Here is a 26,774-nt window from a genome sequence, read left to right on the forward strand (position 1 = left end):
TCTATTTTATCAGTTGAGAAGACAGAGGCTCAGAAGGGTTAAATTACTTGCTCAAAATAATAAGGCAAGTCTAGAAAACAAAACGTATGAAGAAACAAAACAAAACAGAAACAGGGTCATAGCAACCTGTTGCTTTCCGAAGAGGAGGGGGGTGGAGAGATGGTAGAAATAGGTGAAGGAGATTATGAGGTACAAACTTCCACTTATAAAATAAATGTTACTGGAATGTAATGTACAGCATAAGAAATATAGTCAATAATATTTTAATAACTCTTTATGGGGACATATGGTAACTAGACCTATCTTAGTGATGATTTTATAATATATAAAATAATTGAATCACTCTCTTATACACCTGAAACTAATATTGTTTGTCAATATAATTCAATAAAAAAGAAAGAAAAAAAATCACATGGCAAGTAAGTGGTAGACTAGAATACAAATCCATGTCGGTCTGCCTTTATATCTCATGCATCAAAAACCCAACACGTAACCTCCAACTAATTATATGTTGCTTGCTTTATATTAAAATGATTCCAATATTAAAATGCAGGAGGTGTTATAGGTGAGAGTTACAAATATGGTGAGAGAGGAGCATAGAGTGAACAGTGTAAGCAGATCCATAGCAGATAAGTTACATTACAGTGTAGCCAAGATGCAAATAAAAAAGATGTCTCTTGGGGCTCCTGGGTGGCTCAGTGGGTTGAGCTTCTGACTCTTGATTTCAGCTCAAGTCATTATCCCAGGGTTGTGGGATAGAGCCCCATGTCGGGCTCTGTGCTGAGCACTGAGCATGGAGCCTGCTTGAGATTCTCTCCCTCCCTGCCTCCCCTCCCTCTGCCCCACACCCCCACTTGTACTCTCTCTCTCTCTCAAAAAAAAAGATCTCTCCCTTCTCCTCCCTCCTTCTCTCTCTCTCTCTCTCTCTCTCTCTCTCTCTCTCTCATTTCCCAATAAAACAATGAGGAGACAGCGTAAAAGAAGACAATCCTTATCTTTAAATGAAGACACAGTAATTTAATAAAATATATTTTTTGAATTGATGACATTCCAGGCAAGATTTAAAAAATCTTTCAAAGCTAAAATGAAAAAAAGCGTAAGTTCCAGTAAGTACTTGGTCTTATTGGCAGCAACATACTGAGACCTTAAATTTTAACCTAGCTTCCTTCTCAAATACTCCAATCATGCAATAAGGCCCACCGTAAACACTATGCAAAGAAGCTCTCGCTTTGCATCCCGTGACTCATCTCATGCTTTAGCACCGAATGGAGATTGGCACAGATATTATATTGCACTCCTACTCAGACATTCCTTCCCTTCACCATCATTTACAGTATGCACTGCAGCTAAACTGACCCGTACGAGCAACTCAATAGGCATAGAGGATTGAGTTACTCACATGAGAATCAATTTTACACTAGACTAAAATAAAAAGTTGCTTTTAAAGTGCCAGATAAGAAGCCAAAAATACACAGCATTTCTTTGGAGGCAAAAACACCACCTTGTCTCTTTTCTAAGATAGGGGGTAGTTGTAAAATGGGCAGTAAAAAAAAAAGTTATTAAAATTCAATTTTCTAATCAATGTCTTGAATTCAGATCAGAATGATGTCAGAAGTGGCTCAAATGGAATGAATTTTTTTTCTGCATAGACTTTACCTCCTGTGTTTGTGGGGATTATAAATGCTTCTAAAAGTAGTCTTTTAAAAGGATGATAGTCATAGCGTGACAATGAATTAAAATGAAACTATTCTTACTGATCCTACAACAAGCCCATTTTTACAATCAGGTTCCAGTGGTCTTGGTCTTGGTTTAAAGTTGAAGTGAAATGTACAGATGTTTTAAAATCTGAGAGCCTAAATCTAGGCAAGAACCTACATATTATCCTGCAAATTATTTATTTAAGTATTGATCTGAACTTGTCATTTTGATATTGGAGATGAGAGAATGCAACTAGAGTACCGTTTCGACACTATTTCTTTTTCTTTTTTTAATGTTTTTATTTATTTTTGAAGGAGAGAGAGACAGAGCATGAGGCGGGCAGGAGCAGAGAGAGAGGGAGACACAGAATTCGAAGCAGGCTCCAGGCTCCGAGCTGCCAGCACAGAGCCCGATGCGGGCTCGAACCCACCAGCCGCGAGATCATGACCTGAGCTGAAGTCGGACGCTCAAGCAACCGAGCCACCCAGGCGCCCCTCGACACTATTTCTGATTTACACTCCTAAGACCCATGGCTTAGGGTCCTAGGACCCACTCCTAAGACCATTGTGTCTAGGTCTAAGCCAGGTAAGTAAAAAAATCCACTCCATAATAATAATTACAGTTTACTCATGCTCTCCATTGTACCAGCAATATGTCACCAACATGGGCATATTTTAGGTTGTACAAAAAATATTAAAAATATCTCCTTTCTCATTTCTATGGTTCCTATCATTAAGTTTCTAAGATATTAGGCTTTTTAAGTTTTTGTACCTTAGACATTTCCAGTTTAGTTCAGGATTAAGGGCTGTGCCATACAATGGGGCATGTACTTGATTTAGTGGAAGCCAATTAGCTTAATTTAGGTGGAAGATGTCATTCTGCCCTGTCTGTAGATTGAAACTTTAGTCAAATGGTACCTTTTCATAGAAGCAAAAGAAATACATGTTTCATTTCCTTTGGAGTAGTTATCATTGATTTTAAATAGCCCTAGGTAACAGACATACACATTTTTCAAGAAATCCCTCCCTACAGAATCCTCCAAAAGTGCCTACTAATGTTTGTTATCCTCTATTGCATACTACAGAGACTTAATATTAAGTCCACTAGCCATGCACATCAATTTCTTCTTTTGATTTCCAAGGATAAATTTAAGGGCCAATTACATATTCCTTGAAATGCCTCATGTGGCACTGCTGTAACAGAAGACAGAGTATTATTAATAAAATCTTCAAGCATGGAAGAAAACAAAATGCTACTTATATTTCTATTTTGAATTTGAAATTATTTTGAAGTTATTCTAATTTCAATGGCAACTCCATTTACAGTCAAAGATGATTCCCAAAGAATCAGACTATGTAGAATTATTAAGGTATCAAATTAATAACACCTATCTTCTCACAAAGTATAGGCAGTTGCTCTTAGCATGTCTATGAGGAATTACTAAATTAATAGCATAGGTTATGTAGCCATCAACAGAAATTCTTGTCATATTTATATTATAAATTTGAGTCACTGTTCTTTATTGGAATTTAATGTTGTTTATTTTTTAATTTTGCTAAGGAATCTTACCATGACATTTTCCTGAGGATCACAAATTAAAACATTTTTTTTCTTCTTCATACTTGATCACATCTGTGTTTTCTTCCTGCTCTGCTTCCTTTTCTCTCTTACTGTTTAATTCAACTGAATCCTCATTCACATCTAACATTATCTCCTTTCTAGAAATTTTTAAGGAGAAGTTCCTATTTTTAAGGTGGTGAACACAGTTGTATTTTTACTTTCCTGCTCATTTTCCTTTTCATATTATTCCCAAGTCCTTATCTCAGTTTTCCAAAAAGATCAGTGGTCCATGAGCTGGGAATTTCTAGCTTCTGCCAACTCTAGTGACTACTGTGTCTCTAGGATCTGGGAAAGGTAAGAGGAAAAGACAAAACTGTCCCCTTTCCTTCTTCCTCCATACCCTGAGCTACCTGGCACAGTAGTGAGTAGACCTACCACCCCAAAACACTACAGCTGTGGTTGCATGACACTTATGTATGAAGAAACGAGAAATACACAGGAAAAAAATTTCATCCTTAAGCATGGAAATGAGGGCAGGGAAGGTACTGGATAACAGTAATAGATCACTTGGAGAGAGAGAGAATTCCACAACTCGAAAGCACTTTATAATAGTAGTCATCGATTCTTTTTCAGTGTGTTAAGTAGCTTACTAAGGCTATACACATTGACAGGTTGAAAAGATGACTGCAGGATTAAAGTGACAGAACTGAAATGCATGGTCCATGATATCTGCTGCAATAAGAGCAATGCAAGTTTTTTAAAAGGAAGAGCTTCCAAGAAATGGCAAAAGGAGAAAGTGGGACAACTGGGTCCATTTAACACTAGAAAGAGAAGGCTGTCTGGAGGAAGTCAGGCATCTCCTATTACAAATAGGGTAGGTGGGTGCTGCTGAGTTATTTGTTCTTTTGTTCCCACTGAAGCCAAGACAAAAGGAAATGAATTTAAATTGCAACAGGAGGGATTGAAGTTAGACATTAAGGGAAAAAACCTTCCTGATGAGAAGGCTAGTGAGATAATGGAACACATAATTGAGAAGGCTGTGGAAGCCTCTATCCCTGGAGATGTTTAAGAATAAACATCTATCTTTCCCAGGTCATTTTACATACAGAATGGCCTGGAGTATTAGAATGGAGACTTTTAGATTTACCCTCCAGCCCTAAAACACTACTGTGTTTACGTAATGAGACAGGCTGTGCAGGGGTGCATCCGTCCACTGAAGTGACAATGGCCAGGGATGGGAAGCAAGCAGCAATGCTCTTCTTTGGACCTTGCTTTGATCAGAGCGGTTCTCAGAGCACCTGAGCAAAAGCCTGCACCCAGGTGTGGCTAATCTCCTAGTAGTTCATGAGTCTCCTGAGGATTTCACAGGGTACAGCAACTTTGGACCAAGCTCCTTCATTAAGTAAAAGGACTGTAAAAATGTCTTCATTTAGAAAGGGAAGCAAATTGTTTGTAATATGATGCAGAGACTGAAGTTTGCTTATCTTGTTATTACCAAGAATAATCCAGTATGATACCTAGACTGGTTTGGAGAGCAGCCAGCTGTCCTGTATCATTTCAGAGCCAGAAAAGAGACATATTGCATACACCAATCCATCCAGCACAGAGCCTACTGTGTGCAGACTGTGTGCTAACAGTGAGGGGGGTACCAAAAGCACAAACAAAACCTTTGTCCTCAAGGAGCCCACAGCTGGGTTGGGCTAGGAAACATGGATCTCTCTAATACATGCAATCCCATATACAGTGCAATAAGAGCAATGCAAGCAATGCAAGGAGCAATGCAAACGAGGATGAAGCCATGACCTAGTCGGAGAAGGGTACTAGAAGTGCACAGAGAGGCAAGAATGGTCTCAGAAAAAATCTGCATATGCTGCAAAAGATGACAGAAGTCAGCTGGCTGAGTAGCAAGATGGGAATCCTAGGCAGAAGAGCTACATGTCTGGGGACAAGGGAGACCTGAGGACAGGAGAGAACCTGCTTCCTTCTGGGAGCTGCAAGTAGATCAGAATCATAGCTGGAAACATTGCTAGCGGCAAGCACAAGAGAAGGGGCTAGAGACACAAAAGCCAGATCATGAAGGGACTCATGAGCCATGGCAGATAACTGAGTTTATCGTGAAGGCAACCAGGATTTCAAACTCTAGAGAGAGATGATTGGATCACATATGTCTACACAGGTTGCACAGGATAAGTAAACTCAGATAGCAGCATAGTGAGCTGAGATTTCTCAGTACCTGGATGGTGGTTGGGTCAGGTGAACATTCAAATAATTACCAGGCTGGTAAGAGTCATACACCCAAGCCACGGTCCTATTTTTATTGGGTTAAGCTGCTGTCTAAAGCCTCAGTCAGGCAAGCCTGCTCGCTCATCCTGCCTCTATGCCTGATAGCTAAATGATGAGGTCATAAAACTGTGGGCAACTCTTGGCATTTATTGCTTAAAAAAATCATAGTTGGCTAACTCCACTCTTAAAGAGCAGCTTATACCACTTATATCCTCCCAACATCAGGAATTAAAAAAGAAAATGTCAAGAGTTACAGAGTTCTACTTTATCATCATTAAATATCTTGCGGTTTGAGAGCAATTATCATTGTGCTTTACCCATCAGCTATGCAATGTTTATTCCTGGTCTCCTACAGACACAAAAATGTTTAGGAAATCAACTACAAAGATTAGTGTGGCCATTGGGGACAATTTTCTTGCTGACGATCATTTTCACCAAAAGCAGGGAGAAGGGTTATGAATCATCTGTGACCACTTATGCTTAAGCTGAATACATTAAAATTTAATGGTTTCGACACAAGAAGCCAGTCATAAGTCTGCACATCAAGGCACTAATGTGTTGGGCCTAATTGTACTTAGATGAAGTAAGTAAGGAATGCATGGCAGCCAACTATATTTTGCTGTAAAATGAAAATTATGAATCTCTAATCACAAGTGAGGAGTCTTTTCTTACAATTCATTATTCATGATTTCATTCACTTTGAATTATTCATTTTCTCAAATGTCAATCCTACAGCCTTTTAAACTTTTCTATTCCTCCACTTTCAAGTGATACATGCCTAAGAACTTAGTGGCCTCAAGTCTTTGAATACAATAAAGTGTTTTTTCAACATGTTACTGACTTCTCACAATTATTCCAGTTTATGAATGCAGCTTGGCTATTCAAGGTTAGGACTGCCACCTTCCATTTGTTCTAAGAGATAACAGGTTTATAAAAAATGTCCTTTTTCTAGCATTGTCATTCCTAATAAAACCTAAACTCTATGATCTGGCCCCTGCCTGCTTTACCAAGCCAATCTCCGGTCATTCTCCCCAATCACTTCGACCTTCTTTCCTACTTCCTTTGAATCCTTTGCATTTCCTGTTCCGACTTTCTGGATGTCTCCTGTTCCCGCTGCTCTTACTCCCAGCACCACCACATGCACCTTCATACACTTAGCTCCCTCCTATGTTTTCAGTCTCACCGCAGATGACCCCTCCTCAGGAAAGCTTCCCTAAGTATCTCCTCCCCCTGCCAGTCACCCTTTATTAACACTACCGTACTTATTATCTTCATATTACTAAACACAACTTGTAAATATCTTTCTTATTGTTTGTGTATTATCTTCCCCACCAGGATGGATGCTTGGCAGACTCTGTCTATTTCGTTCAAGCCTGTATACCCAGACTCTAGTATGGCAATAAGCACATAGTAGGTACTCAATAAAGATTTATAAAATACATGAATTTGTAATTCTAGGAGACAATAATTGAAGTCTATTTTATCCTGAAATCACCTCTTCAGTTAATTAAGTACAATTTATCCCCAATTTTCCTCACATCATTCTATGAACTGACTGCATGAGCCATCATGCTCATTACTCTATCCAAGTAATCAGGAGAGCCATAGGCCATAACCTAGAACTTGGGACAACTGTGAGTAGAGGACTGCATCACAGACTCTCATTGGGAAGGATCCTGAGATCCTAACAGTTAAAGGTACAGAAAAAGAAACTGAGGTTCAGAGAAGTTGAGTAAAAACCCATCTGCCTGTCTTTCAGCATCTTGTGCTTCATGGAAGATGCCTCCAGCCAACTGTAAGATCTGTGAAAAGAAGAGATCCTAGAAGCAGTCTGGAGTACTACCAACTTGGATTGACTCCTTAGAAATGCCACAAATCTATGTACAGCTTGTTTCAGACTGAACCCCCATCTTGGATAGAGAAAGAGGACACACTTTGCCAAGGACCACCCCTCCTCAACTGTCATGGTCCACCATCACTCCTCTCCTGGTTAGCATCTCCTCTAAACAGATCATTAGCCAGACCATTTTGTGCAGACTGATGCTACATGCAAAAGGAGAGGAACTAAATAAATAGGTCATGTTAATAGAGACTAAAGTCTGAGAGTTACTGAAATATATTTTCACAATAAAAATAAAAGTCTGACTGGTACCTTTGAGAATTGTATGCTTTCTCAAATTAAGTGATGTTTCTGGCTAGCACACAGTGTGTTACTACAATAAAGAAACCTTAGATTCAGATATTAAATATGAATTAATGATGATGGCCTTTTAAGTAATTCAAAAAGGTACTCAAATGGAAACTGAGTGCATAATTACTAGACATTCTTGGCAAATGCAAATGAAAAAAAGCAAAAGATCTTCAGATAAGTAGTCCAATTAAGCACCTTGGGATTATTGAGAGATAATTTTACAAGTTTTCGAGACAGGGTTATTGTGGGGTTTTTTTTTTTTTTTTTTTGGAGTACTAAGTTTTTTTTATCACACTTCTTTGAAATATTATTATTGGCATTTGTAGGAGACTTGAAGCCAGGGAGAGGAAAGGTAACTGGTCTTGTTATAAAATCCATGCCTAAAATGATAAAGGCTCAGAAAAGGGGGCTTAAGTAAATATTTGCTAAATAACTGATGAGCCAGATAAACACTAGGGGGAACAGAAAAGCTTAAGTTTCAACTCCCAGACTCACGTACAACCTTTAGATTAGGCTGGTCTTCTTTTAGACAGGCTTGTACTTCTCATTACTTATGAAAACAAGATTTTGGAATGCCTACTGAAGTCATTCAAATTGCCCTTTTGTACCTTAGGCAGCTAACGTGGCAATATAATTTACAGAGGATACATTATGTTAGACTTTACAAAGGTTCTGTGATGTTCTCAGATGCCCACCAAGGAGTCCAGCAAATTGACACCTCTAAAGTCATTTTCCTGGCATCCTGAGATGAATTTAGTGCCAGGTCTTCAAATGTGAATAGCTCATATGTCATCCCATTATGCCACCTGGCCTCGGACCAGCACACCTTTAAAATAGATTTATTTAGGCTATAAACTTACAGGACAGTGCCTCTGTCTTCAAATATATTACATTTAAACAGCTGGGAAAATAAAATCCTAACTTTCCAAGGCTGAAATCTCTGAGGCCAATTTGAAGTATGAAGAGCACTATCAAATTCTGTTACAGACACAAATTTAGATGATGTTTCATAACATATTAAAGAAAAAAACTCACGGAAAGCAAATTTTATGATGGTAAAACTCTTGAGGGCTCACTGTATTTCTATTTTACTTGAAGTTCAGTTAAATACTATTCAATACAATAAGGGATAGGGGGCTCACAACTTTAATTAGAAAGTAGTTCCAGATAGAGAGCATGTAAGTCCGAGTATATAATTCACTTTAGTCAACAAACTTACTAATTCCTATTGATCTGGAAGACACTTGTTATCTAATGAATCTTTATAGATTATTAATTAACCCATAAGAAATTACATTGTGTCTCAAGAAAAATCACCTAGTGACACTGGGAATCCAAATATGTATTCCTACATAACATCATGCTCTGCTAAGTGTTATCAGTTGTATAAACAAAGAGAGTGGTCACATATTTTGCGCCCACATGGATTTTATGTTTTAACTTAGAATGCACATATAGCAACTAGAGAACTAGACAGTGTAACACGAAGTGCCAGTGGGTAGTACTAAAAGTTATAAATATTAGCTTTAAGCACGTGACATTACTAACATTATTTACTCTACAGGAGTTAGATTAATTAGCAAAGGGGAGAATACTCAGAGAAGACTTCCTGCAGGAAAAGTAGATGTGAGATCAACACTCAAATTCAACATAAACAGAACCAAACTTATCATTGTTCTCCCTCAAGCTTTGTTCTCTTCCAAAGACGCCTTTTCTATGAATGGCGCACTGGCCAACTGGAACAAGCAATCCAGGGGCCCTCCCTAATACCTCTCTTTTATACTCAACCCTGATCTTCAATCAATTACCAGATTCTGTTGAATCCTGAAAAATCCTGAAATCCTGAGAAATTTCTTATATCTATCTGCTCTTCCTGATCTCTATGGCTACTTCCCAAGACTGGGCCTCTATCATCTCTTGCTTTCATAGTATTTACCTTGTTTTGCAACTGAATATCTATAGGATTATTTAATTAATTGACAATATAGGCTTCGTGATGGTAGAGACCATGTCTGTCCTGCTCACCATCAGCTTTCCACTGCTTTCAACAGTACCTGGAGCATAAGGAAGTAAAGAAATTGAGCTAAGATTCAAGATAAAGAAGAACAACTAGGTCAGATTATGAAGGGCTCGGTCCTAAAAAAGAAAGCCTGGTATTTTTCTAATTAGGAATATGACTGATATTGTGTCCATCTGAAGAAATAACAAGATGAGGAGAAAGAACTGATTTGTTAGATAAGGTGTTGAAATTTGCTATTTCTTTAAAAAAAAATAGGTTAGCAAGACAAAACTTTATTTCCCTTAACAATTAGGAATAATTCATACACATAAAATATATAAAAGAAGAAATGCTACCAAATCTGTAAGAGCTCAGTAGAAGTATGTCAGCTCCCACCTCTGCCCTCGTCTCGCTCCATCTCAGCAGCACGTGACAATGCTGACCTTGGAAACCCTCCCCTCTCTTGGCTTCCACGTGGCTACTTTCTCACAGTTTTCCTGTTACTCATTCCTTGGCTGCTTCTCCTCAATTTCCGATGTTGGTTCTTACCCTTCTTCATGACCTCTAGATGCTGGAAGGCCTCAAGGTTTAGATGAGCCACCCCCCACCCTTCTCTTTTCTCTTTCCACATAATTAGCCCATTCAGCTTCAAATACAATACAGAGGCTGCTGTCTCCTGACTGTCTCTCTGCAGCCCTGGCTTATCCCCTGAGTTCCAGACACCTTGACATTCACAAGTGGGTGTCCACAAGGCCTCCTGAGTAGAACAGATCCAAACAGATCTTTTATTCTGTACCCCCCACTTAGCCCACATGCACATACACACCCACATGCACACACACACACACACACACACACACACACACACACTGTTCTTCCCTCCAACTTCCCTATCTTACCACTACCACTACTGTCTGCCTTGCTACTAAAACCAACATTCCAGGAGTCCTCTCTGCTTCCTCCCTCATCTCACTGCTTACTTGTAATCCATCACCGTGTATTCTATGGCCTCTAAAATATGCCCTAGAGCTCTCTAGTTCTATCTCTATGGCCACAACCCCAGTCATCATTGTCTATTGCCTACATTTCTACAATAGTCTCTCTGGCTCTCCCGGTATTTCCACTCCAGCTGTTTTCCAAATCATTCCCTAACAGTAGCCATAGTAATTCTTAAAAACACAGACCAGATCACATAATTTCCCTCCTTAAAAACCATTTGATGGCTTCCCACTACTCACAGGATGACATCTAAATTCCTTACTGTGGAATGTAAGGAATACATGACTTGGCTCTCCCTGCCACTCTTCCTCATTAAGATCAAGCCAGGGAGGCTATGTGTCTTTTGAATACACCAAGTCCTCTCTTCACTCCAGGCCTTTAAATTCTTCTATTTCCAGTTTTATTAAGATATAACTGACAAAATTTTAATTAAAATGTGCAGTGTGATGATTTGCTATACACATATATTACAAAAGGATTTCCCCATTGAGTTAATTAACATACCCATCACTTCACATATTTACCTTTGTGTGTGTGTGCATGTGTGTGAAAGAGAGAGAGAGAGTGTGTAAATGTTTAAGTTCCACTCTCTCAGCAAATCCAGGCCTTTAAATTCTGTTCCACCAGCTTAGAGCACTATGTCCCTGGTTCTTCACTTTCTCAACCCTCTGCTCACAGAAGCCTTTCCCAATAACCTTGTCTACAGTAGCCTTTACCCCCAACTCTCTCAACTCCCTGTTTGTTTCAGTGAACATAATACAACTCAAAACTCTCTTCTTTAGCTTCACAATGGTTTACTCTCCAGCTTCTCCACTAGAATATATGCTCCATGAGGGTAGGAATGCTGTCTCTGCTCTTAATCAACATATTCCAATGTCCAGTATAGCGCCTGGAACATGGTAGTATTTTTAAAAGTGTCTGTTAAATGGACAAAAAAATAGTCCTATTTCATGAATAAAACTCCTTTCCCCCTTTTAAGAACTTCCATGTATCCATTATGCTCCTAATATTGGTCTCTGGGCCAAAAGATGAATTGTTTACAGATGGTGATATTTAGCTTCATTCCAAATTTATATTTAAGAAACCACAGTACAATTTGTAGAGTTTACAAGTCTAAAGAGGAAGGAAAAGAAGATAGTTAATATAGTGAAACAGAGGAGAACTGAGCAAAGTTTAGAAAGGGGAAGGTAGCAGCAGAAAAGAAAGGTTAGACAGCTCAACTAAGATGAATATGAGGTACAAGATCCCTGAGGAAACAGAAAAACAGAAAAGGATACAACTCATCCATCAGCTGCCTTTCAGATACCCACTGACATGACAGATGCTGAGGTGAGAATATGGTAGTAAGTAACACAGACATGGTCCCTCTCCTCATGGAACTTATAATTTAGTGAGAGAAATATTAAACAAACCCACAACGAAGGTATAATTACGAACTGTGCTTCATGCTGTAAAGAAAAAATCTGAGAGGCCATGAGCAAGAATGATAAGGGTCACAGAAGACCTCTCATGGGAAAGAGATCTATAATTTGGGACCTAAGGATAAATTAGCTGATGAACATGTAGATGTGTGGCAGGGGGTAATTTTGGGAGGTGGAAAAAGGACAGTATTCAAGACAAAAGGAAGGGCATATGCAAAGGCCAGAGGCAGGAAAAATCTTGATGAGCAGAACTGAAAGGGGGACTTGTGGGCCAAAGGGAATTCTGGGGAAATGGATGGCAGAGAAGTGGATGGGAAGAAGGAGGAAGCAGAGTTCTGTAGGGCAAGGTGATAAGTCTGAGTTTCATCCCGAGGCCAAATGTGTCTTCTGAGAAAGAAGAGAAAAACAAAAGATGAATAAAATTATAAACATTTAATATAAGCCAATGGGAAGTAGAGTTTTGTTTTGGACAACCTTGATCTTCATGGAATGATGGCTTCTGTACAGTTTGGGGGAGGAGAAGAGGTTGGAGCTTGAGCAAAATCACAAGGATTAACTTCTGTTGGGAATGAGACCAGAACCAAGTAAACAGAACTCTGGTTAGCAGAGGAAGGCCCAGGTGAAATCACACAGCGTGAGAGGAAACAAAAGTAGTTGGGCCAGTTTTATGATTAACTTTAGCAACAATTTCCAGCCCCAGAGTAGATCCAAGAAAAGTCAAAGATTTACTCAGGACTGGAGACTGACAGGGATCTAGGATGAAAAGCCACAAAGTTCTACAAGGCAGAGCTAAAAGGGCTAGTGGAAAGGCAGACAGACGTGGAGTGGGTACGCTGGAAGGTGGGGGTTGGAAGGAGGAGAACTGGGGAAAGGAGAGGAAACTGGGAAAGATGAAACAATGTTCAGGAAAATGATTTCATTTCAAATCAGTTTCACAAGATTATGTTAGGCATCTTCTACATTCCAATTATATTAGATTCTAGGGATGGATTCTAGGAAAATGAATGACAGTCTCTGCCCTCAGAGATGTCAGTCTTATAAGAGGATGTCAATAGAGAGTAGACATCTAATAATGATTGATGGTATAACACAAAAATAAGAATAAACTCAAAATAAAAATGTGATGAAAATTGTTTTTATGATATAAAATGTGTTAATGATCACTACAGATAGCTAGGAATTTTATTTATTAGGTAAACTTCTCAAGAATTACTTTGGATTCCTTTCTAAAAATGGAAATACATTTTTGCATCAGAAAGCTTTGAAAAATATAGTGCCCAAATAACATTAATAGTAATAAACTTAACTATAATATTATATAACTAAACAATTATTTTAACTAGTCACATAAGGAATTTTTCCCAAATAATAAACTATACTCTCCCTCCATTTCACTTATGAAGAAAAAGAGAAACAGGCTTTAATCAGAAGAAAGATACAGATACAATGGTTTATGGTTGGGGTCTCAATAATGGTGTGGTACAGGACGTGTTTTTCAATTGAAATAATGAAGTATGAAGTGTATAATTCATGAGTTTATAAATGTGTAAGTTATCACAGTCTGGTGTTTTACTAATTTTGAAAGATTTTTTTATCTCTTAAAAATATATAAAACATGTAATATCAGGTAAATTACTTGTATAATACACAGTCACATACACTGATAAATGTCTACCTTGACAAGGTTAACTTTATTTTTTCACTGAAACCCACCAGGCTTCTCTACTTGAGCCCTTAATAGTTGCCATTGCCCTTGCTCATAATTAGAGAGCCAGTAAGCTGGAGCCTTGCACCCCTTGCCATGCTATTCGCCATAACAATGTTTTTGCTTCTTGTTTTATGGTTGCAGTCACTTCCAAGTTTATTTGTAACAAATGCCAAAAGTATCTCAGAGCAACCAACATGCAAACACCTGTACTAAATAAAAACCATCCTATCGGTATTAGCATAAATCATGGCTTCTGAAAGCTAGAGAGTGACATCACTTTATTTTGTGCTAACATTTTCCACATGACATTGGACCATGGCCCTAAAAGCAGACTTGAAAAAAATAAAAAAATTCTGAATAACCAAAATATTTTTCAAATTTAAAAAATTAAAGATTTTAACAACTAAAAGCTACTTTTTAAAAAACATAAAGTTTAGACATATCATACAGAGGAATACAACTAAAGGTGCTTTACTTTTTAGAATTAGAAACTTATATGCTCTAAAAACCACCAGAAACAAGAGAATTCTTTCTCATTTTAATTTATAATTGTTTAAGAAATACCCAAATTACACATAAATCAGAAGGGACGGACTATTCCAACAATTTACTTGAATGAACACATTAAAAATGGAGTTTCTTCAAAGTTAAGTATATAAAAGGATTCTCTAAAAGGTTGGCAGCATGGACCTGACTTCATTCAGGGCGACAGCTCAAAGTGGGAGAACATCCTCTCTACTTGCTATGGCTGCTCAGTGTCAGCAGAGCTGTTCCTATTTTAGAGCAGGTGTGTTGGCCAGAATTAAAAATGATTAAGACACAGGAATGGGCCAAACTGTATGGACTGGCCAATCTATCCTGCATATGTTTTAACACTTTTAAATGAAAATAATGTGATATAAAATAACTTTTAGTGACTGTCTCATGTAAGCCTCTGATGAGTGAATTGCTTTTAAGCACTTGAAATACTTTACCCAGCCACCCTAAAATCTAAAGGAAAATGAAAAATAAATAAAACTTTAATAATATTCATCAATTTACATTGAAAGGAGAGAAATATATTCTTGTTTTCTAATTTTTTTTAATGTTTATTTATTTTTTTGAAGGAGAGACAGAGCACAAGCAGGGGAGGGGCAGAGAGAGAAGAAGGCACAGAATCCTAAACAGGCTCCAGGCTCTGAGGTGTCAGCATGGAGCTGGATGCAGGGCTCGAACCCATGAACCATGAGATCATGACCTGAGCCAAAGTTGGACACTTAACTGACTGAGCCATCCAGGTGCCCCAAGAAATGTATTCTTCTTATTGTTGAAAATGCAATTCCCTGGACAGATAGTGGGTATTGGGAGTAAAAACTGAAAGGAAGAAAACAGGAAGTATATTTGTTATAATTTTGAGGTGAACCAGTACACCTTACTGCTGAAGACAGAGTCACTGGGGTAGCAAAAGCTGAGGTGGGGTAAAAGTTGAGGGGAGAAAACTGGAAAAACTGTTACCGGTTTGTGGTGAATCTGTAGAAATCCCTTCATATTAGCAACTGCTGGAATAAATGCCCATTTTTCATCCTTATATTTGAAGACAAAACAGCCCCAAATATGAATAGAATATGTAAGAAAAGTTCTTTTTTAAATAATGCATGCCTCAGAGATAAATATCTTCCTGAGGGATGCTCTCGAGTATTGAGATACTTTTTCCTTTGGCCAATCTATGTTATTTTTAAAGATGCCACATATTACACAGAGTTAGGCTTTCGATTGTAATATTTCATATCAGAAAAGACAGCTCACATTTATAACTGGGTGAGGGTACAAATGGGCATTTTACAGATTTATCCATATGACATGACTAAAGACAGAGGTATAGTGATATGCTTTAAAAGTTATTTAATTTATCCCCCTGCTTTCAGGCAGGGTTTTTCCCAAATTATCTTTAGACTGTTGAGTATCCACATTAGTTTAAACATCTGCAAGGAAGGAAATTCCTCAAACTCCCCTGGTATTTTATTCTTGTATTAACAATCCTACTTCCAAGAACACGGCTTTGGTCATCACATTGTAATTAGTTACCAGCCAGCTTGTCTATCAACAAGTATTTGCTAAGTACACACAGGGAGAATGTTATTCTGTTAGGTCTTTGATGGTAGACCTTCCGCTATAGTTACTCTTAATTGCTTCTCCTGTCAAATACAACTCTAATCCTGGATTCAAATATTCTTGCACTAAATTTCCATTTATCCCATTATGGACTCCCTATTACAATGGATAAGAAGGAGCATCCTACTAAAAACTGAATGTTTTCTTTCCTTATACAATACAGTTTGATGTTCAAAACAATTTTGAAAGGTTTTGATGTTTCAAAACAAGGAGGTGTTATCTCAATATTTCAAGCGAAAAAATTATGGCTCCAAACAAGTATCTGCATAATTACTAAATGGCTGACTTCTCCTTACCAGACTGGCTCTTGCAAATCATTTTAACTCACTGTCTCATCATTCACCCCTTCCTGCTCTCTCACAGAACATTATAAAACTTTACTCAGCATCTGGGCTTTATTAAACTTTTCTTTTTTTTAAATCTCCACATATTCCCAAGTTATATCTAGGTTCTTATTTCTTCTCAAATACTAACTCTATTCAGTCTACCTATATTCTAGATTATTCCTCTGCCTCTTCAAAGTTTCCCATTTAACAAGAATGTTGCATTTTAGCACTCTCATCTTGCCACCACCTCCTGACCTTCAAACACTCCTGAACATAGTTTTTGAACAGAAGGGCAAGAAAAGAAATACAAACTTCTTCTTCTACCTTGTACCTTCCAATTATGGAAGAATCTTTGCTTGAGCTTCTTCTATCCTTGAGAGTATTGGCATCACTTCTGGAATTGCTTAAAATTCACTCCTCCCCACAGAACGGCTTCTTTTCCCAGATTTGTGATTCTGCAGCTAAATCCCAAATCCAGTGTTTCCCTCCCTATGCACACCCTTGGTTTCATCCAATTGCAAAGCTTTAATGACGAACTCTAAGCTCAGGATACTAAAATCTACTTTGCAGGCCTCCATCTTTCCCTGAAGCTAGAATTCCTCACATCCAGCTGTTGACACACATCCCTTCAAGGATGCATCTCAAGCATATTTGAAATGAAGCACATTATCCATAACAAAATGCACTTGCCAACTTAACCATTTCTATCAATGGCAACTAAAAACTGTGATAGACTATCTGTATCCTTCTGTGTTTGTCATACTTCCCCTATCCTGCACACCACTGTCATATTAGTACTTCATACAGCTTATGAATGTATAATAGCTTCCATTACCATCTGCATTATGTGTGATCTCTTTTATCTAGCTTTTCAAGTTCTTATATTAATTAGTGTTTACTGATCTACCCGACTGAATTTCTAATCTGAAACTCACCAGTTTACTTACAGACCCACATCTTCTTGCCTCACTAACTCTCTATATATAATATCTGCCACCACCCTTTTTATAACTCCACAATTTATACCTACTTCAAGACTTATCCGCTTTATAAAAAGCTCCACTGATTCATTCTAAAAATGTAAAGTAAACCAATGTCAATTTTCTATTTTTGATACTGTACTACAGTTCTATAAAATGTCACTATTAGGGAAAGCTGAATGAAGGGAACATGGAATTCTAGGCAGTATTTCTACATCTTCCTATGAGTCCACTATTCAAAATATTATAGGTATTTTATATTATTTCGAAATAAGAAGTTTAAAAAATATATAGTGGACATCAACTATATAAGTATAAATGTGCCAGGCATAAGTGGGGTGCTGAGGTCACAAAGAAGAATAACATACTGAGCCTTCCGTGCATGTTTCCCTCCTATTGGGGAGTGTTATGGACTGAACTGTGACCTCCCCAGAATTCACAGATTGAAGCACTAACCCCCCATATGGCTGTATTTGAAGATTGGTCCTTTAAAGAAGTAATTAAAGTTGAATGAGGTCATAAGGGTGGGGCCCTTATCCAAAAGGACTGGTGTGCTTACAAGAGGAGCAAGAGGCACCAAGAATTTACACATACAGAGAAAAAGGCCATGTGAGGACACAGATAAAAGGTGGCCATCTACAAGCCAAAGAGAAAGAAGTCAGGAGAAACCAAACCTGCCAGCACCTTGATCTTGGACTTGCAATCTCCAGAACTATGAGAAAATACATTTCTGTTGTTGAGGCCACCCAGCCCATGGTGTTTTGTTATGGCGGCCTCAACAAACTAATACAGGAGTGAGGGATGAAGTAAAAATATTAAACCATGGTACCATATGATAAGCACTATAGTAGCCATATGCCCAGAGACCAAGGAGCATAGAAAACAGAAGTGCCAGGAAGACTAGGGAATGCTTTGTAGAACATTATTTCAGCTGGGTCTTCAGAAGTTAGTGGTAATTTTACCACCATCCAGAGACAGACTCTCTAAGCCAAGAAAAATTACAAGCCTGCAAAGCATAGTGTATTTGATGCAGTATCAGTAAAGGATTTTGAGGATAAAAGTGCAGGAGATAACAGCTAGGAGGATAATGTTGGTCTATTTCATAAAGAATGCTGTATTTTAGGCTTATGACTTTTGACTTAATGTGCTGTAGAATATTTTCAAGGAGGTAGGTAACATACCCAGATCCCTATTTTTGCAAAGAAACTAATATTCACGGAAAACTATAAATTCATTAGAGATGCACACAGATTTAGCTACAAAAATATTTACATATAATTATTTATCATCCTAAAATCAAAAATTATATATTTGACAAAAGACAACTGATTAATTATGTAGGTATTAAAATAATATATTGTATTTAATAATGCAATAATGATATAATGAAAGTTTTTAGAGTAGGTTATAAAGCAATAGGTGTAGTATGACCCAATTTTATAAAAAAAAAATACATATATCCAAAGAAAAAAGATTGGAAGGATATGAATACACAGACACACACATAGAATACATCTATGTATATACACATACATAAATTTATATGTAGCAGAATTTATATCTATTTCAGGGTGGTTGGATTATTAGTGATTTTTAATCTTCTTATCCCCTAAATTTCTATAAAACATGTTTTATCTGTGTATTAAAGATATGAGTTACTTTTAACAATTTTATTACAATATAATTCACATATATAATTCACATTTTTAAAATATATATTCAGCGGTTTTTAGAACATCCACAGAGCCGTGCAGCCATCACTACAACCTAATTTTAGAATATTTTTCTCACTCCAAAGGAAATCCCGTACCTTTTAGTTATCACTATCCATTTCTCCACCCCTACCTCACCCACAGCCCTAGGCAACCACTAGTATGCTTTCTGCCTCTATGAATTTACCAGTTTTGGACATTTTATATGATTGGAATCATATAGTATATAATATGCAGTCTTTTGAACTGGGTTTCTTTCACTTAGCATAATGTTTTCAAGGTTCATTCATGTTGTAGTTCTTTATATTGCTGAAGAATATTCCACTATATGGATATGCCATATTTTTTACCTATTTATCAACTGATAAATACTTGGATTGCTTCCATTTTGCGGATATCATGCTGCTATGAACAATCACAAGATGTTTGCTTTTTATGGTAGTACTAAAAAGAATGAAGGAATGTTAGTACAAGAAGACTACTGGTAGGTCATTTTAAGATCCTAAATAGGACACAGAGACATTAAGTAAGGTAATAGCAGTGTGGACAGTAAAAGGAGATATATTTAGGACATGCCACCATCACGTTTTGGTGACTGACTGAACATGGGCAGTAAAGGCAACAGAGTCAAAGCTGTTTTGAGGCCCCTGGCCTAGACATTGAGTAACATCATCTACTGAGATGAGACATGCAGAAGGAGGGGAGTTCAAGTGAGTTCAGCCATGTGCAGGTGGAGAGGCCTGTGGGGTATTGATGGAGACATGTGAATCCTGGAAGAGAGGCCAGACAGAAAGGTCCAAATGTAGAAATCATAGAATCCAAGGAGTAGTTGGATAAGACTGTCCAGGAGAGCATGAAGACAGAACACCAATAGTCAAGAGCCAGAAAAAGCAACAGGAAGCCACAAAGCAGACTGGAAAATACAGGCCTTAAGGGGACAGGGACAGTTTCCAGTAGTGAAAGAAAAGCCAAGGAACAAAAATGTTATGACGAAATGGTCTCAGTGTAAAAGGGTACAGAGTAGCCAAATGAGTTATAGGCAAAGTGTTCACCAGATTTAGCAACTATGAAGTCACTCATGAAAGAGTGAAAATATTACTCAGAGATCAAGAATAGGCATAATTTGGCTTACTTTCAGAGAGGAGTTGCAGGAAAGGAGATAGGATGGAGACAGAGTCCATGAACTAGCTGCATACATTTTTATAAGGAGTGCTGGGACTTGGGTTCATTTCTCCTACCAGAAACACAAATAACCCCATAAATACATGGTCATTGCCTTTGAACAACTTATTTCCTTTGGGGAATAAAAAAAAAAATTAATTTTCCCAATTTATGAAGTTGGTCCTTGTTTTTTCTTTACCACCATTTCTGATACAATTATCCGGTTGCTTTCTATCATGGTCCCTTCTTATGAGTTATATATATATTTTTGTAGGAAAATGTATATAATATATGGAAAAGAATGAGGAGAATGATACTTAGTACCTGTAACTCCACCACCCAAAGTAATTACTATTAATACATACCTTGGTTTATATGTTTCTGAACCACATTTTGAGAAGTATATAGCTGAAGCTCAATCTTTCATTTTCTGCCTTTGCTGACTTACTTAGAAAGACATATCCTGCCTGCATATCTAGGTATCTGCCTTTATTTCCTTCTGTGTTCTATGATTTCATTTTTTTACATTTAAACCTCTTAACTATCTGAAATGTATTGTAGCACATGGTATAGACTAAGCAATCTATTTTTTTTTCTCCAAATGGTTAGCCAGTTCCCAGCACCATTTTTAAATTCATCTTGCCCTCTCTCCACCACTTTGAAATGCCATATTAGCACATGAGGTCTGAGTTCAGATTAGTACATTCTACATTCTTATATATTTAATTGGCAGACAGGGAGGTGAATTCTATTCCTTATAGAAGTTCTAATGATCCCAAGTAGTCACAGAAAAGCAAAAGTATAACACAAAGATATTCACTCAAAAACTAAGAGACCACTTATAAAATTAGTCTCTCCTCAAATATCTTTCCACATTTAACACTACATGAATCCCACCTGCTATCACCTTTTACATGGGTTCATCTCTCACCAACTGTTGGAAATTATTGCAAAATCAGCATGAATAGGCTGCAGAGGGAAATTGTAACTCTCACAAATGATGCAAGATTTAAAACAGCTAAAATGTAATTAGAGACACAAGGCAGTGACCAGTGAAAATCTGGCAATCATTCCAGTTAATCAAGAGAGGAAAATTGACCAGAAGATGACAGGATAGATGTTTCTGGAGAAAGTGATTTGCATATCAAGCAATTAAGAAAGACCCTTCCCCACCCCCCCATCCCCCTGGGAAATGGATGATGCTTCGGGATATTTTTTCCTAAAAGGGAAGCCTCTTTGGGGCTCCTGGGTGGCTCTGTCAGTTGGAGCATTCGACTCCTGATTTCAGCTCAGATCATGGTCTCATGGTTGTGAGATGGAGCCCCTCATCATGGAACCACGTAGTGGGTGTGGAGCCTGCTTAAGATTCTCCCTCTCCCTGTATGGAAACCAATTTGACAATAAATTTCAAAAAAAAAAAAAAAAAGAAAATGGATATTTGAAAATAAAAAAAATAAAAAAGATTCTCTCTCTCCCTCTCCCTCTGCTGCTCACAAACAAACAAACCCTCTTTGTAAAGGTGATTCTAAGGTCAAACGTGTCTACCAACATACCACAAACAAGCAAAAAGAAAAACCCAACAAAATTCTTTCATTGCTGTTTTTAAGAATTAGCACATAATTGTAGGCATGAACATAAGTTTTGGCAAATACATGATAAAGACAAATAAAATACAAATAAACTTACTGTAAATTTTAATTTTACTTATTTTTCAATTAAACCTTGTTTATTTTCCCCAATAAAAAGAGTAAAATATTGGTTCCAGTTTCAGGTAGTCTTTTTCTGATACCAATTAGTCTCAAACCTTTCATACTTTAATCAATTTTGAATGTTCTATTTGGTGTATCAAGCTCTCATGTTATAACCGCAACACTGTCATTTACTGTTACTTTATAACAAATATTCAAAAAAGGCAAATTTTACACTCTTCTTTTTTAAAATTTCCTACCTGATCTCACATTTTTCTCTTCTAATTCTAGAATTCTTCTGTCCTCACAAGTGCCTTTTAGATTTTACATCAGTATTCATAATTATTATGAATAGAAGCTCACATTTAGTAAGAATTTGCTGTGTCAGGCACTTAACTAAGCATCTTTCAAGTACTGCCATATTTAATTTGGCTAAAAACTCCGGTAGAGTACCATTATTATTCCTATTTATAGTTGAAAAAATCAAGAAGCTAACAAGCTAAGAAACTTTTCCTGTATTATACAACTTAACTGATAAAGGGCCAAGCTAGCTCATGTACTCTTGAAGACAAAGTCCACTTCACAGTTGCACAGTTGACCCTTGATCGATGCAGGGGCTGGGGGGTTGAACCCTGTGCAGCTGAAAATCCACATATAACTCTTGAATCCCCAAACACTTACTAACAGTCTATGGTTGACTGGAAGCCTTACCAAAAACATAAACAGCTGACTAGTACACATTTTGTATGCTGTATGGATTAGACACTATATTCTTATAATAAAGTGAGCTGGGGAAAAGAAATGTTATTAAGAAAACCATAAGGAGGGGCGCCTGGATGGTGTAGTCCATTAAGTGTCCAACTCTTGATTTGGGGTCAGGTCATGATCTCACAGTTTTTGAGTTCAAGCCATGCATTGGGCTCTGTGCTGAGGGTACGGAGTCTGCTTGGGATTCTGTCTCCCTCTCTCTCTGCCCTTCCCCCGCCCACTATCTCTCTCAAAATAAATGAAAACAAGCCTTAAAAAAATCATAAGGAAAATACATTACCAGCACTGTACTGTATATATATGTATATATATAAAATTCCATGTTAACATAGACCTATGCAGTTCAAACCTGTGTTGTTCAAGGGTCAACTGTATTCTACCATTTTGGAACTCCTTTTAAAAAAAAAAAAAACGAACAAATAGATTCAGAAGCCATTTAGTGACTTTTCCAGAAGCCTTTCCTATATTGAATTTGTCTAAATTTCTTAAATGAAAAACTTCAAACTTATAAAAGTTCAAATAAAGTGTAAAACCAACAGCTAAATCACACTGACAATATGAAAGTAAACACCAAATGTCTTACCAAGCATTAAAGTGAGACCTCAGAAAGTTAACTTAAAATACTACTGAAATGGGTCATTTGGAAAAAGCCTTGAAATAACATCAAACCCTTAAGGCAAAAAGGTCATTAACTCAAGTTTAAAATACTAAAAAGTGGGAGTTTTAAATATATTTCCTCAAAGGACAGAATAGACACCTTATTCAAATTTTTATTCTCCGTTTTCTTCTACCCACTTAACAGAGTAAAGATGTACAAGAGACCAATTTTGTGGTGGTCCATACCACATTTCAAAGTATGTTTTCTGACCCATACCTGAGAAAAGGCTCATCTTATTTATAAAACTGTTTTCTCCCCCTACCCCAAATCAGCTTCCTTGAGGTCCAGGAATCCGAAAGTGCCAAACCAAATACAGCTGAAGCTACGGCCCATTGCAATGTCTGACTCATTTGATCACGTTAAGAGAATATTCCCCTGAGGCACTTGACCAGGCTGGATGGCCCTTAAGCCTTTTTTCTTGCCCAGCTTACTCTACCTGCCCTGCTGTGGGGCCCATACCATTTGCTCTCCAAGCTTCCAGCTGATGGGTCATCAGTAACTCATTCCACCTCTTGGGGGGCAAAGCATCACCTAGACACATGAAGGTTAAAAACCCATACAGAAATGATACAAAGCTCCAGCATTCATGAGGTTAAAATGATTTGCCTGCAAATACCATAAGTTAGGCCCACCCACATGTGCATTAAGTTCTGCATAAATGTGCTTAAGGGAGTCAAGTCTTAGCTATAATTAGAGCCCCTGAAATGTCAAACTAGACAGTGAGGTCATAAAAGGAAGCCTCTGGCAATCTAAGGCAAATCTCTCAGCTTCAAGCACCTGCAGGGACAAGCAGATAACAAACAAGTATAAGAAGCCAGCTAGGCCACTTACAGGCATTCACATTCAGATTTTTTAAAAACACTGCCCTGGTCCTCTGTGACTCTTTCTCTAAGGGGATGCACACAACTGAGATTAGAAAGAAGACATTTAATGGAAGTGCAATATTCCCCATCAGAAAAAAATGTGAATACCAGAGCTATAGGCAGGAGGCATGGAAGTTTGGTGGTTCTACAATAAAAATTTTTTAAATAATAATAATTTTTAAAAAATCATTTACCCAGAAAGGGATAGGCTAAATCTTGATGGAGAATCTGAAGGTTGATAAGGACAAACAGAAAAAATGTGAGGCAAAAAGTCTACAAGGTAATTCCCAGTGGGAAAGATTTTCAAACTCTGGATGCCAGGGAGGATGTTGTCATCATGGCCTTTACTGGAGCAAAGAAAGGGCACATCCAAGGTGCCGGGCTCATAAAGTCATGAGGCTAGAAAAGACCAAGAGTTTTTTATTCTGAGATGTTTATCCATCTGCAATTTAATAAGGAACATGGTAAAATTACACACACTCCTGCCTTTTAATACCAACCACTAAGTCGCTTCATCTTCCTAGGCCTCGGTTACCTCAGCTGTTAAGTGAGGGAGGTGAACCAGATGATTTCTGAGTTCCTGCCCAGCTTTTAGTATATGTGCCGCTGAAGCGAGCACTCCTGCCCAGCTTTTAAAAAAAAGATCAGGTCTGTGAAAAATGGTCGTGCGCTTGTGTGTTCAGAAACTCATTCCTTTCTAATATGCCACTTTACCTTCGTGTATTCTGAAACCAATTATTATTAACTAAACTAACACTGTAAATTGCATAATTACTGGCTTGAAGCAGAAAATAACACAGTATTTCTTATTATCTCTGTGATAATGGTATCATATCACCTATGGAGATGATAAAAATAAACCACAAGCGAAGACAAATCTTTAACATATTCTTCACAGCAAAGAAAAGACACTGTGTAAAACTATTTCTGCCCTCTCCCCCCCCCACCCCCCAACAGTGCTGGACTAATTTAAGTGAAAAGAAGGGCAGATCAAGAACAGCTTACACAGGAGAAAGCTTGGGCTAGAAATGTATTTGTACCATTATGGTCTGTGTAGTCTAGAGGGAAGCACAGTAGGCTAGATTAGATTCTAGACTTAATCCTTCTGGTCACCACGTAACTCTGATCAGATATTTAGCTTTTCCTAACTTCACTTTCTGTTTATAAAAAGCAATAATCCTACATGTTTTTTCCACCTGAGAAATGTGCTAAGGACAGAAAGAAGTGTGTGAAAAATTTGAGTTCTAGGGAGGAAAGGTATTATAGGTAATAAAGGAGCATGTTAATAACAAAGAACACTGATTTAACAATTTTTCAAAACTCACTACCATGACTGGATCAAAGCCAGTGGGGATAGAGAGTCACTCAACCAGAGTAAAAAACTGGGTCATGGGTAAGCAGAAGCAATGAAGACAATGACAGTACAGCACAGCAGAAAGCTAAACCCTCCCCAGTGGACTGAACTTGGCTAGACTAGGCATGAGAGGCATAGACCTGGCTTACAGGAGCCTGCTTTGTGAACAAATACATTCTCCATCTTCCTGCGTTTCTTCATTTCTCCCTCCCTCCCTTCTCCTCCTCCTTTCCTCTGCCCCTTCCCTCCACACATTCAAAAATTTTGCATCAAGGGCTTATATGGACACAGCTCTCAAGCTGTTTCTACACCTAGTTATTTAAACAAATGACTAAAGTTCCATAATCAACAAATGTGACTAAGGGAGCATGTGTTCTCTCCAGGCGTGCAGGTCTTTGCTAACAGCATTGTCACTGGCGTCCTAATGGCTGTTTCTAAAGAGGCTCAGACAGGGAGACAGGAAGGTGGGGAACAGAAGGTAGGGCTGCTGAGGCTTCCATAGATGTGCCAGCCAATCGGGGGCTGATCCCATCTCTTTCTTCAGTTTTCTCTTTCACATATTTGTCCCTCTCCCTCAAGCCTCCTTTGTTTTTCCAATCAGCAAGGAAGGAGAGAAAGCCATGTACTGAGTGCTGATCATAGTAAATGTTTTTCATTTACTATCTCATTAAACCTAAATATTTATTTCTTATAAAAATAAATCTGTAATAGTGGACGGAAGACAGATGAGTAGAGGCCAAAGGACTAGTTAGGATGATGTTAACAAGGGCAAGATGGAGAGGGCCTAGATTAAGATAAACTGTATTAGAACTGTTTCTAGGTGGAAAGACATTTCTATTCTGGAATGTCATATTAAAAATATTCTTTTGGAATAAAAGTTAGGTTCTGTCCATGCGTAAGTAAGGTAAAAAATATTTCAAATCAGGGGCATCTGGGTGGCTCATCGGTTAAGCATCTGACTTTGGCTCAGGTCATGATCTCATGGTTGGTGGGTTTGAGCCCTGCGTGGGGCTCTGTGCTGACAGCTCAGAGCCTGGAGCCTGCTTTAGATTCTGTGTCTCCCTCTCTCTCTGCCTCTCCTCTGCTCATGCTCTGTCTCTCTCTCAAAAATAAAATAAACATTAAAATTTTTTTTCAAATATTTCCAATCATAGAATATAGAAACCCATGATCCCAAATGAGCTATTTTCCCACCCCCAAATTTACAGGCTGAATTACACATATATCACAATGGTAATAATTAAGGGGCACCTG

The 26,774-nt window shown here is 37.9% G+C and overlaps 1 protein-coding gene across 6 annotated transcripts in view; it reads right to left on the bottom strand.

The window, feature by feature from the left end:
* The window catches only part of BBS9 (Bardet-Biedl syndrome 9), a 439,643-nt gene that overhangs the window by 35,477 nt on the left and 377,392 nt on the right, over positions 1-26,774 (bottom strand). The window lies entirely within an intron of this gene.

Source organism: Acinonyx jubatus, chromosome A2 (assembly GCF_027475565.1).
Source record: "Acinonyx jubatus isolate Ajub_Pintada_27869175 chromosome A2, VMU_Ajub_asm_v1.0, whole genome shotgun sequence".
Taxonomy (NCBI): Eukaryota; Metazoa; Chordata; class Mammalia; order Carnivora; family Felidae; genus Acinonyx; species Acinonyx jubatus.